The sequence below is a fragment of the Chiloscyllium plagiosum genome, unplaced genomic scaffold (genome assembly GCF_037043375.1).
Source record: "Chiloscyllium plagiosum isolate Xiang-an unplaced genomic scaffold, Cpla_swu_hap1 HiC_scaffold_3, whole genome shotgun sequence".
Classification (NCBI taxonomy): Eukaryota; Metazoa; Chordata; class Chondrichthyes; order Orectolobiformes; family Hemiscylliidae; genus Chiloscyllium; species Chiloscyllium plagiosum.
In genome coordinates, this window is record NW_028270141.1 from 37,621,199 (window position 1) to 37,631,836 (window position 10,638).

Here is a 10,638-nt window from a genome sequence, read left to right on the forward strand (position 1 = left end):
TCTCCACGGCCAGGTGGACCGCCTGCTTGGTCTTTAGGAAAAAGACGGCCTTCCCATACATCCTGGCCGCAGCGACGATGGCCAGTGGGCTGACCACACTAGCCACAGCCTTGCTGCAGGCCTCGATGGTCATGTTGGGGTGGAAAGGTCTTTATCCCCAGGCGTTTAGTCATGTGCCTGAAGGAGGTCTGGGTTGCAGCTGGGGTTGGAGCAGCCGCCTCTAAGGCAGCGGCTACCCCGGCGTAGGTGCGGCTGGGTCCTGCAATTTTGGGACTTGCCATACTGTGCTGCTGAATGTTAGTAGGCCCCAGGAACCAGCTGTGTTGTTAAGTCCAGGTGAGGCCTCAGGCAGTGGCAGCAGCAGGTGGAGGCAGGCCTCAGGTCGCAGCAGTGGAGGTATTGGGAGGGTCGCAGCAGTGGTGGAGGTTGTGGGGAGGGGCCCAAGGCGAGTCCCAGGCAGCAGCAATAGAGGTGGGCTTCTGGCAGCAGCAGTGGTGGAGGTTGTGGGGAGGGGTCCAAGGCGAATCCCAGGCAGCAATGGTGGAGGCAGGCCTCAGGCAACAGCGGTGCTGGAGGCAGGCCTCGGGCAAGTCACAGGCAGGCCCTTGGTTGCAGCGGTGGGGGCAGACCTGTTGGGGAGGGTCCCCAAAGCAAGTCCCTGGCAACCCCAAAATTTAGTCCCGGGTAGCAGCGGTGGAGGTGGGCTTCTAACAGCAGCAGCGGTGGGGGTCCTGGGAGAGGCCCAAGGCGAGTCCCAGGCAGTAGCAGCTGAGGCAGGTTCGGGTGGGGTCCCAGAGACCAGCAGTGGGAGTGCCCCATGTCAGCAACAACACTCCCTTGACCTGGGTGAGGGCCAGGCTGTAGCTCCAAAAGCTGTAGCTCTCACCTCCTTCTGCCTCCTTCTTCCTCTTCTCCCTCCTCTTCTTCTTCTTCCTTCTTCTTTCTTCCTCTTTCTTCCGTCCTTCTCAGAACTCTCTGAATATGGAGAAGCTGGTCCAGGGACAGTCCCCTTCCTGAGACACCTTCAAGGAGGAGAGCCCTTGATCCAGCTCCCTCAGAGCCAGTTCTCAGAATGACAGGATGTCTGACCCTCTGGTTTTTTTGAGACTCCTGTTTATTTTTTTCCCCCCAACACCCATGTTGTGTGTGTGTGCAGGTGTGAGACACAGTGAAAGACACAAGGTTCACAAATCTTTATTCAAATTTCCACCACGAGGAAGAAATGACACTCCTATTCTTTTGTTTCTCTGTCACTGGCTGTGGGCCAGCTCGTACCAGAATCAGGTCCCCCTTCTGAAACATTCAAGAGGAGAGTCCTTCCCACACTGGTCCAGCTCCCTCAGAGTGAACAGAAGCCCTGATGCCCCTGTTTATTTTTTTTACTTTTTTTGCCTCAGAACCCACTGACACTCCTGTTTATTTCTTTTTTACCCCCACACTACAGCCTAAATGCGGTAGTGTTTATATTTTTCCCCAGCACCCATGTTGTGTGTGCGCAGGTGTGAGACACAGTGGTGCACAAGTCTTTATTCAAATTTCCACCACCATGAAGAAACGACGCTCCTATTATTTTTCTCTTTATTCTTTTTTCTTTATTCAAATTCCCACTCCTGTTTATTTATTTTTTTTATTTTTTCTCTTTTTTTTCTCTTTTTTTTTATTTTAACCCCCACACTACCACCTAAGTGCGGTAGTGCTTATTTTATCCCCAGCACCCATGGTGTGTGTGTGCAGGTGTGAGACACAGTGAAAGACACAAAGTGCACCAATCTTTATTCAATTTCCACCACCAGGAAGATAGGAAAACACCCGGGTGGCCAGTGACAAACACTGCCCTTCACATCAAAGGGCAGTGCTGTGTGATCAAAACAGTGAAGGGGAGGGTAGGGACTAAATCAAAATAGAATTGGAGGGAGAAATGATGCACTCCACTCCCTGCGGCGCCCACCTCTCCCTGAACAACTCCAGGGTGTTGGTCGACACCGCGTGCTCCTTCTCCAAGGACACCCGGGCCCTAACGTAACCGCGGAAGAGGGGCAGGCAGTCGGCCTTAACGACCCCCTCCACGGCCCGCTGCCTGGACCTGTTGATGGCCACTTTGGCCAGGCCCAGGAGCAGACCCACGAGGAGGTCTTCAGACCTGCCCTCCTTCCTCCGTACCGGGTGCCCAAAGATCAGGAGCGTGGGACTGAAGTGCAGCCAAAAACAGAGGAGAAGGTTTTTAAGGAAATCAAAAAGGGAGTGCAAACGCCCATACCCAATATAGACGTGGTCCACGGACTCCACAGAACAAGCAGTTGGGCTGGGAGTCCGTGAACCACCGCAATCTGCGGTTGCAGGGGACTGCTGCGTGCAGCACCCTCCACCCCAGATCCCCGAGAGAAAGGGGGAGGACTCCCGCGTAGAGAGCCCTCCACTGGGGATCCCCACCGCCCGGTGGCAAATGGGCACGCCAAGGTGTGTCCGGACGGTGAATGAGGGAGAAGAGGTGGATGGTGTGCAGCAGCAGTCTGTACAGGGCTCTTCTTTTTATATCCCTAAACAAAACAAAATTAAAATTTCGGAGGCAGCTCAGGTTGTGGGGCACAGGCTCCCGCGGGAAGTACGGGACCTTGGGGCCAATGTGAAATTCCGTCCAGGCTGGGGTGAGCGCGGACGGGATCCCACCGCACACCTGAGCGTCCTCCAACTGGTGCACTACGTCGGGTCCGAGCACCGCCGTTTTAAGGCGTCGGATGGCGGTGGCCACGTACTGGACGTCTACCGCTGCCCTGCCTGCTATGTCCTGCGGCAGCGTCCAGCCCAGGCCCCCGGCACCCAGCACGTCCCCGACCCTGGTCACCCTCGCCGCCGCGGCCCTCCCCTCCGACAGCCACTCGAACCCGCGAGTACGGAGGTGCGGATTCCTGAGCAACGGCTCCCTGACAACAGCCGCTACTCCAGCCGGAGGGTAGGCGCGACGCGATTCGACCATGTTCCAGACAGTGATCAGGTCCTGGTAAAAGACAGGCAGCGTCTTGAGGGCGACCTCCAAACCGTCACGGTCGACGAACAGGAGCTGCGTGTCGTAGTTGAGGTTACGCACCTGGCGGAAAAAATACGTCGCCAGGGCGCACCACCTAGGAGGAGGCTCGACGTAAAGGTATCGCCGCAAGGTCTGAAGGCGGAAGGTCGCGACCTGGGTGCGGACGCACACCAGCGACTGACCGCCCTCCTCAATAGGGAGACTCAGAACCTGCGCGGCGACCCAGTGCATCTTTTTGTCCCAGAAGAAATCGACCAACGTTCTCTGGATGTCAGCGACAAAGCCAGGAGGAGGGACCAAAGTGACCAGCCGGTACCACAGCATGGCGGCCACCAGCTGGTTTATGACCAGCACTCGACTCCTGTAAGATAGCACTCGGAGCAGTCCTGTCCAGCGGCCTAGGCGAGCCGAGACTTTGGCCTCCAGCTCCTGCCAGTTGGCCGGCCAGGATTCCTCAGCCGGGCCGAGGTAGACCCCCAGGTAGAGGAGATGGGTGGTACTCCAGCTGAACCCCCGTAACTCCTCCGGCAGAGAGTCCACCCGCCACGGGCCGACCAGTAGTCCGGAACATTTGGCCCAGTTGATCCTGGCGGAAGATGCCGCCGAGTACACGGCCTGGCACTCGCGCATCCTCCCCAGGTCAGCCGGGTCGGTGAAAGTGAGGAGCACGTCGTCGGCGTAGGCCGAGAGGACCACCCCCGTGCCCGCGCCGCGCAGAACCAACCCCGACAACCTCCTCCGCAAGAGGCGCAGGAAAGGCTCCACGCACAGGGAATACAGCTGGCCGGACAGGGGGCAGCCTTGACGCACTCCTCTCCCAAAGCGAAGGGGTGCCGTCAGGGACCCGTTAACTTTAACCAGACACTCTGCGGCGGCGTACAAAAGTCGTATCCGGGCGACGAACTGCGTCCCGAACCCGAATGCCCGCAGAGTCCCGAGCAGGTACTAGTGATCGACCCTGTCGAACGCCTTCTCCTGGTCGAGAGACAGGAAGGCGCTCGGCAGACCAGCCCGTCGACAGAAATGGATCAGGTCCCGGACCTGGTGGACGTTATCGTGTATCCTCCGGCCCGGGACCGTGTAGGACTGGTCCGGGTGAATCATGTGGGCCAGCACGGAGGCCAGGCGAGAAGACAACACCCTGGCAAAGACTTTGTAATCCGTGCTGAGGAGGGAGACCGGACGCCAGTTCTTCAAAGAACGAAGGTCCCCCTTCTTTGGCAGCAGGACGATGTCTGCCCTGCGCCAAGAAAGGGGCAGCAGTCCGGCATTTAGACACTCCCCCAGGACCTGTGCGTAGTCGCTCCCCAGGACGTCCCAGAACGCCCTGAAGAACTCCACAGTCAGCCCGTCCAGCCCCGGGGTTTTGCCCCTCGAGAGCCGGTCGAGGGCGCCGGTCAGCTCCTCTAAGGTGACGGGAGCGTCGAGCCTTCCGGCGTCCTCCGGGCTGAGCTGCGGCAGGTCCTCCCACAGAACTCTGCGAGCATCCTCGCTGGACGGATCTGGAGAGAACAGGGCCGTGTAATAGTTCCGGACGTGGGCCCTGACGCCCTCCGGATCCGAGACGAGGGACCCGTCGTCGGCCAGCAGCACAAGGAGCTGCTGACGGGTGCCACGCCTTTTTTCCAGCGAGTAGAAGAAGGGGGAGCCGCGGTCCAGGTCCTGGAGGAGCTGGATCCGCGACCTCACGTACGCGCCCCGAGCCCCGACGAGCTGCAGGTCCCGGAGCGCGGCCTTCTTCTCTTCGTACGCCCCGCGCAGGGCCGGGTCCGCGTCGGGCTGACCGAGGCGTGACTCCAGGTCGAGCAACTCCCTCTCCAACTCCCCGATCCTGGATTTCCGCCTCTTCGTCGACCCCCTCGCGTACTCTTGACAGAAGACGCGGACGTGAGCCTTGCCTACGTCCCACCATAGCCTCAGGGAGGGGAAGCTTCCCCGCTTCATTCTCCAGCCGGCCCAGAAACGACGAAACGAGTCCCGGAACCGCTCGTCCTCCAGCAGCAGGTTGTTAAAGTGCCAGTTCGCGGAGCCGAGCCTGGCACCGAACGGAAGGAGTTCCGCCCACACCAGGTGGTGGTCCGTGCACGACACCTGCCGCGTGGAGGCCTTCGGAAAACAGGAGGTGTACGCCCGCGAAACGTACAGGCGGTCGATTCTGGACGCTCCGACCCCAGGCCTCACGAAGGTGAAGGCGATGGAGTCGGGATGGAGATTCCGCCAGACGACCACCAGGTCGAAGGACTTGACCAAGTCCCCCAACCTCTTCCCCGATGCGCAGCCAGTGCAGGCACCGCCGTGGTCCCTGCCCTCGAGGACGCAGTTAAAATCTCCCCCGAGGACGACGCACTGGTTCTCGTCGATGGAAGCGAGATGAGCGGACACTTCTCCGAAGAAGCTCGCTTGCTTCAGCCCGGCCAGGGGAGCGTAGACGTTCACCAAGTGAAGCACCGCGCCCCCCAGCCGAACCGTCAGGTGAAGCAAACGGCCTGGCACTGGCTCCCTGACCCCAAGATCTCCGGCTGAAAATGCGGGGCCAACAGGATAGCCACCCCGCCAGATCTGCGGGTGAGGTGACTCATGTAGACCCCCCTCGCCACTCCAGGAGCCAGGTGGCTTCGTCTCCTGGGGTAGTGTGGGTTTCTTGCAGGAAGCACACCGCATACCTCCCGTCCCGAAGGACCGAGAGGGTCTGGAATCTGCGCTGCGACTCCCTGCTGCCGTTAATGTTGAGGCTGGCTATAGTCGTCTCCATGTCGGAAGCTTTGTGTAACCACCACCAGTACAATTAACAAGCCCGTGTATATATTTACAGGGAGGACGAGGGAGGGGCACTGAAGTCCCTCGCCCTCACCAGGAGTGCCCCCAGGAAGTTCCTGACTCGCTTTCGCTCATTGACGTCGAGCCCAGGCGCCTGGCGGGCAGCGTGGGCCGACCAGTAAACTTTCTCAAAAGAGCTCCAGCGGTCGAGCGCCAGTTGGGCTCTATCCCGGCGACTCCGAGTTTCCTCGACAAATTCCCGGAGTTCCTCGAGGGGGATGAGGGGGAGATCGGTGGGGGGCACCTGGGACTCAAAAAAGTCACTGCAGACGGAGTCCGCGTCGTCCCCGGTGTCTGCCACCGATCCCGAACCCTCCTCCGGGTGGTCGCCCTCGGTCACCGACCCCTCCGCCACCGAGAGAATGGGGGCTGGTCTGGCGCCGCCAACCGGCCTCAAACCCCCGGCGACCCCACCCCCAGGGTCACCGGCGGTACCTTTCTCGGCGCACCCCTTCCCGGAACGCCCCGAGTTCGGGTCATCGGGCGGCAGAGGCTCGGGGCCCCGCTCCTCTCCCGACACCGGGACGCCTGGCTCCTCGGGGAAAAGATCATCCCCCAGGAAAAGGTCATCCCCCAGGGCCAAGGCCCCCGGAAAAACAGTCTGGGAGGGAGGAGCGAGGATAACACCCTCCTCCCCTCCACTGCTCGACGACCCAGCAGAGGGTCCTCCGTCGTCGCCCGCACCACGGCCCTCGTGGTTATTGAGGTCCTCCCCAGGGGCCGGAGGAGTCGAGGCAGCAGGTGGCCCTGCTGTAGCCCCTGGGGGTTTGGGCGAGTCGGGCCGCGGTGCAGGACAGGCAAGAAACACCACAGGCTCTTCCCGTGGAGAGGAGCAGTGGTACTGGGATATCTCTCTCCTCCAAGGGCCAGCGCCTCTTCCCCAGCGAGCAGGGGAGAATTTGTGGGCCTTCTCCCTCCCCGCCCACCTTGGTGGTCATGGGACCCGAGGTCATCCCCACCGCCCCCCCCCGCCTTTCCCCGAATACTATTGGCTGGGGGAAGGTGGGGCAGGGCCAGCATGGGGAGGGCCAGGTGTGTCACATCCTGCCCCACCCCTGGTTTATCAAGTATACGTGGGCGGGACAGGGTCCCAGTTCCCTCTCTGAGGCCCAGAGACACTGTTGCTGCAGGAGGTGAGGCAGTGATGGTTCCCCATAGGTTAGTACCAGGGTGTGACGGGGCTTGGGCTCGGGCTCAGGGGCCCCTGGGTCAGGTGTTGTAGTACTAGGAGCCGGTGTTGAAGCCCCAGGGGTTTCTGTAACGGGGCAGGGGTTGGTTGAGGGGTCAATGGGTACAGTAAGAGTGGGATCAGGTATGGATTTGGGGGTCAGGGTTCTCGTGCTGGGGTGATGCTGGCATGGCCGTGGGGGCATTGTTGTGCTGGGGTGGGGCAGGTCTTGGGCTAGTTGTAGGGGAAGGTGACAGGGTGGTCTTCCCTGTGGGCGGGCCTGGCACATTGGGTCGTCTTGAGTGCCTTCCAGCCGGCCGGATGCTCACCCCCTCCCTGCCAGAGGCTGAGGCATTGGAAGCCTCTGGCTTAGCCCCCGCTGCCGGGGCTTGTGATGTTGACTTTGGGGGAGGGGGAGTGGGGGTGGCGAAGCCACCCTCAGCTGTTAATGTGGGCTGGGCAGCCTTCTGGGTGGGGCAGTTTTTTCTTATGTGTCCCACCTCGCAGCACAGATGGCACTGCACCCCGTCCGTCATCCAAAAGACACGTTAGGCTGCGCCCTTGTGGAGGAGGGTAAGCGAGCCCTCGGTGACCTCCTCCTGGGCCAGGCAAATGAACACCTGGTGTCGGAAGGAGTATATGTGCCAGAGGGCAGGATCCTTGAGACCAAGCAGGAGTGGTTGGAACCCGACCAGATCTCCCCCAAGGTGTTGAGGTGGGCAAGAAGGAGCTCACTGGCAATGAAGGGCAGGACATTGGAGATCACGACCATCTGGGCCGTAACCTACAAAGGGTCGACGGGCAGATGTGTCCCGCCCACAGTGAGCCCACTCTCCACGGCCAGGTGGACTGCCTGCTTGGTCTTTAGGAAAAAGACGGCCTTCCCGTACATCCTGGCCGCAGCGACGATGGCCAGTGGGCCGACCACACTAGCCACAGCCTTGCTGCAGGCCTCGATGGTCATGTTGGGGTGGATAGGCCTTTATCCCCAGGCGTTTAGTCATGTGCCTGAAGGAGGTCTGGGTTGCAGCTGGGGTTGGAGCAGCCGCCTCTAAGGCAGCGGCTACCCCGGCGTAGGTGCGGCTGGGTCCTGCAATTTTGGGACTTGCCATACTGTGCTGCTGAATGTTAGTAGGCCCCAGGAACCAGCTGTGTTGTTAAGTCCAGGTGAGGCCTCAGGCAGTGGCAGCAGCAGGTGGAGGCAGGCCTCAGGTCGCAGCAGTGGAGGAGATCCTGGGGAGGGGCCCAAGGCGAGTCCCAGGCAGCAGCGATAGAGGTGGGCTTCTGGCAGCAGCAGTGGTGGAGGTTGTGGGGAGGGGTCCAAGGCGAATCCCAGGCAGCAATGGTGGAGGCAGGCCTCAGGCAACAGCGGTGGTGGAGGCAGGCCTCGGGCAAGTCACAGGCAGGCCCTTGGTTGCAGCGGTGGGGCAGACCTGTTGGGGAGGGTCCCCAAGGCAAGTCCCCGGCAACCCCAAAATTTAGTCCCGGGTAGCAGCGGTGGAGGTGGGCTTCTAACAGCAGCAGCGGTGGGGGTCCTGGGAGAGGCCCAAGGCGAGTCCCAGGCAGTAGCAGCTGAGGCAGGTTCGGGTGGGGTCCCAGAGACCAGCAGTGGGAGTGGGCCCCATGTCAGCAACAACACTCCCTTGACCTGGGTGAGGGCCAGGCTGTAGCTCCAAAAGCTGTAGCTCTCACCACCTTCTGCCTCCTTCTTCCTCTTCTCCCTCCTCTTCTTCTTATTCCTTCTTCTTTCTTCCTCTTTCTTCCGTCCTTCTCAGAACTCTCTGAATATGGAGAAGCTGGTCCAGGGACAGTCCCCTTCCTGAGACACCTTCAAGGAGGAGAGCCCTTGATCCAGCTCCCTCAGAGTCAGTTCTCAGAATGACAGGATGTCTGACCCTCTGGTTTTTTTGAGACTCCTGTTTATTTTTTTCCCCCCAACACCCATGTTGTGTGTGTGTGCAGGTGTGAGACACAGTGAAAGACACAAGGTTCACAAATCTTTAATAAAATTTCCACCACGAGGAAGAAATGACACTCCTATTCTTTTGTTTCTCTGTCACTGGCTGTGGGCCAGCTCGTACCAGAATCAGTTCCCCCTTCTTCTGAAACAATCGAGGAGAGTCCTTCCCACACTGGTCCAGCTCCCTCAGAGTGAACAGAAGCCCTGATGCCCCTGTTTATTTTTTTTACTTTTTTTGTCTCAGAACCCACTGACACTCCTGTTTATTTCTTTTTTACCCCCACACTACAGCCTAAATGCGGTAGTGCTTATATTTTCCCCAGCACCCATGTTGTGTGTGCGCAGGTGTGAGACGCAGTGGTGCACAAGTCTTTATTCAAATTTCCACCACCATGAAGAAACGACGCTCCTATTATTTTTCTCTTTAGACCATAATCTCCCCTATGGAGGGGCATCATTAACAGAACATTCTTGAGGAACCAGAGAGAGCTCTACAGCCAATTGTTTTTATTATTATTACAAATTCATGGGATCATTGGCTAGGCCAGCATTTATTGCTCAGAGGATAGTTAAGGGTCAACCACCTTGCTGTGGGTCTATGTAGGCCAGACTGGGTAAAGATGGCAGATTTCCCTTCCCGAAAGGGAGTGAGTGAACCAGGTGGGCTTTTATGATTTTATGGTCACTATTATTGAGAATAACTGAAATAACTCTATGAAGGCTGGTATCCCATCAGCAAGTCACCTTTTACTTAGCCATGCACAGCACATAACACTGATCCAGCTGCCACAGAACCAGCTCTGAGTGAACAGAATCTCTGATTCTCCTGTGTTTTTTCTATACTGCTTATTCTTTCCCCAACACCCATGTTGTGTGCGCGCAGGTGAGAGACACAAGGTGCACAAATCTTTATTCACTTTCCATCACCAGGAACAAAGGACGCTCCTATTCTTTTTTCTTTTTGTTTCCCAAGTCATCCTTTATTTACACATGGAGAGTCCTTGACACTGATCCAATCCCTCAGAGGCAGTTCTCAGAGTGAACAGGATGTTTGACGCTCCTTTTTTTTTACTACTGTTAATTTGTTGTTTTTTTTTTAAACCCCCGCACTGCCGCCTAACTGTGGTAGTGCTTGTTCTTTCCCCAGCACCCATGTTGTGTGTGTGCAGGTGTGAGAAGCAGTGAGACACAAGGTGCACAAATCTTTATTCACTTTTCACCACCAGGAAGAAAGGATGCTCCTATTTTTTTCATTTTATTAAGGGAAGAGTAGTCAGAGAGCAGATTAGATTAGATTAGATTACTTAGTGTGGAAACAGGCCCTTCGGCCCAACAAGTCCACACCGACCTACCGAAGCGCAACCCAGCCAGACCCATTCCCCTACAGTTACCCCTTCACCTAACACTACGGGCAATTTAGCATGGCCAATTCACCTCACCTGCACATCTTTGGACTGTGGGAGGAAACCGGAGCACCCGGAGGAAACCCACGCAGACACAGGGAGAATGTGCAAACTCCATACAGTCAGTCGTCTGAGGCGGGAATTGAACCCAGGTCTCTGGCGCTGTGAGGCAGCAGTGCTAACCACTGTGCCACCGTGCTGCCCAGACACACCTATTCTTATCTGACAGGTAGGACCCCTGATTGGACTAGATTAACAGCCCCAA